This window comes from Choristoneura fumiferana, chromosome 14 (assembly GCF_025370935.1).
Source record: "Choristoneura fumiferana chromosome 14, NRCan_CFum_1, whole genome shotgun sequence".
In the NCBI taxonomy this organism is placed as follows: Eukaryota; Metazoa; Arthropoda; class Insecta; order Lepidoptera; family Tortricidae; genus Choristoneura; species Choristoneura fumiferana.
Genome location: NC_133485.1, coordinates 16,409,777 through 16,412,834, shown reverse-complemented (window position 1 = coordinate 16,412,834; position 3,058 = coordinate 16,409,777).

The window sequence follows — 3,058 nt, the reverse complement described above, 5'->3', positions numbered from 1 at the left end:
AATATTTTCTTAATGGCTAATGCAATATTTTGAAAACAAAAAATTGCTTATTTTTTCTTAGACAATTTTTTTCTCAATTGTGCTCTAACTTTAAGATATGTTTATTTCAAGACATATCTTATTTTTATCAATTAAATGGATTTAACTTTTATCAAGAAATTTTAATCTTCTTGGATCAAATTTAAATTATCTCAAATCAATGACTTTTGCTTCGATAGAGATTTATCTTTTGCTGGAATGTTGTAAGTGGTTATTCTCTAAGATATAAAAAAAGTTTTCATATGAGGAATAAATTTATCTCACTGTATAAATAGCGGTTTCTTAATTAAAACGACCTGTTTTCTAGGATTAAATTTATTTATCTTGCAACAAATGAACATTTTTAAGAAGATTTTGTGCTTTTACTAAGAAAATATTCTCTTGCGTCTATAGGGAGAGAATCATTTTCTTGGAGTTAACAAATCTGTCTTAACGCAAAGTAAATTGTCTTATTTTAAGAAATCTGTTTTTACCGTGTTAGAACGCCACAATGAACGACAACTCGCCACTTACATCCACCGGTTTCCCGCAAATCTCACGATGTCCTCAGTCCACCTGGTGGGAGGCCTGCCAACGCTTCGTCTTCCGGTTCGTGGTCGCCACGCGAGGACTTTTCTCCTCCAACGGTTATCTGTTCCTCGAGCCCGCCCAATGCCACTTCAACTTGCATATTTTTCCAGCTATGTCGGTGACTTTAGTTCCTAGACGAATTTCCGTATGGCCGGATTCTATCGCGCAAAGAAACTCCAAGCATTGCTCTTTCCATTAGCTTGTTGCGTGACTCTAATTAAGCCTCTCTAAAAGGCCATCAGTCAAGGCAAAGGCAAAAGTCTTCACAGTACTTATTAATTATTATTATTTCTTCAGCAAAACTTTAATTTTAAACAATAAACTAACTAAATTTTAGAACAATCGCAGGCCCCACAACTTTGCCTGCTACCAAAGCTTTTGCTGCAACACAAAGCAAACTCTATATCAAAGTCGTTAGACACAGATTTGTCTGAGCCGTGGCTAACAGTAGCGTTTTAGTAGCACATCACAAGATATATGTAGAATTATGGTCTAGAGCGGTAAGAATCGGTAAGTGTGTTATGGGGTAGAGCTGCATAGATTTAGATATATTATTCACTATTTTTAAGGGTTTTTAACTCTGACGCAAATGTTGTTGTTATATGAGTCAAATGGATGAACTGATTTTATGTTTATTTTTTTACGTGAAAGCGAGTTTTCTTGCGGTGGTTTTTAGCTAATTTATTAAAATTGGTTCAGCCATTTTTAAGATACTTATTTAATTTTGGAATGACAATGCCAGGTACACTATAATGAGTGAGTTTGGCGTCACATTACAATAAGTTCTATTTACAGGGATGGAAAACTTTATAAAGGGAAAGTAGACTACATGGCAATGTAGGAAAATTTATTGAAAGAAAATATTTCTAAGAAAATTAAATCTGCATTCAAATATTTTTGAAAATAAACGTGTCGTACTAAGGGACCAAATCAACTTAAATAAAAAAAACAAATAGATACAGACTGTACTGTTATTGCAAAAATCGATAGGAGTATCAATATAAAACGTTACCAAGACGTTAAAAATATATTTACACCTTTATACGAGTTACCATACGGTCGGTACATATATTAGCGTAAATTAGGTCGATATCAGAGTAGGCAGTTGGCAGTTTGCACCGCTGCAGCGCGCCACCAGCATTAGCATAATACAAGTAATAGGCAGTAGTTTGACTTCATGCTAGCGCCCGAATCGGCGCACGCACACAGCCAAGCGTCATTTACACGGCCGCTAATCGTCACTACTTTGAAAAAATCTCGTATCTAAAATCAATATGTCAACAAGATTGAATCTTGACGTAATGTTCATAAGGTCCACTCAGAGAAATTATCTTCTTTGAGATAAGAGTTTTTTTTAAGTAGTGACGTAATCTTTGCAAGACAAAACTACGCAGTGCCACGCCGCGCGCCGCGCAGTCCGGTCGCTGGTCGAGTGCTGTGCCGCGATGCCCGCTTTGTTCGCCCCCGTTTCGATTCCGTAACGTTCGCTCCGTAACGCTCGGTACTAACTCTACATAAGAATGAGATATTTTTATGTGATAAAATTTAACAACAAGTCGTTTCAAACTTGCCGCAATAGACGCAATTTTTTTTCTATTACTAACTTATTATTTAATTTATAAATAAATAATCATAAAATTAACATATTTTTATTCCTACACCTAAAACTACACACATACAATAAAAATCTACACACGTCTGTTTTACTTTTTGTAGTTGCCAACCCTAGCGCTCCGCCCAGCCGTAGGTAAAATTTTCAAGAATACGGCTGTGTCAATCTACTTCCAATTTTTTTTTTACTAAGTTATAACTATTACTTGTATTATGGCATTAGCGCTGACTACCCCGCTGCCTAATCAATGTGGATAGAAATGAAATGAATGAATGAGGGTAAATAAGTAAGTATATTTAACGTAAGGTGTGTATCAATAATTATAACCTCGACTTAACAAGTTTAAATTAACATCATCATCATCATTAGCCGGAAGACATCCCCTGTTGAACAAAGGCCAAATACCAAATACCAAAAATTATTGCTTAATGCCACACCGCCTCTAAACTCTCCCTATTAATGGACCACAAACAATATATTTCCACTAGAGCACCTGAATATTAAACGGGCCGTCCGTCTGATTAAGCTTTGCCTTCCTCAGCTAAGACTCAGCAGGTGATGGATGGGGAAATGGTAGTCCTCAAAGTTTCAATGGTTATTCCATTAGTTCATGCTTCATTTATAATCAGGACCCACCCAGGTTTCGCACGGGTGTATTTTTAAACACCGATGGACAGAGTTATTTTTTTTAAACTAAACTAACTAGAAAAAAACCGGCCACGTATATAATATTTTTTTTATTATAATGATGTAACTAAAATTTATGTTTTTCGCAATTTTTCCTTTATCTGTGCTAGATTAAGACGTTGTTTTGTAACCCAAATTCAAGATTTTGAG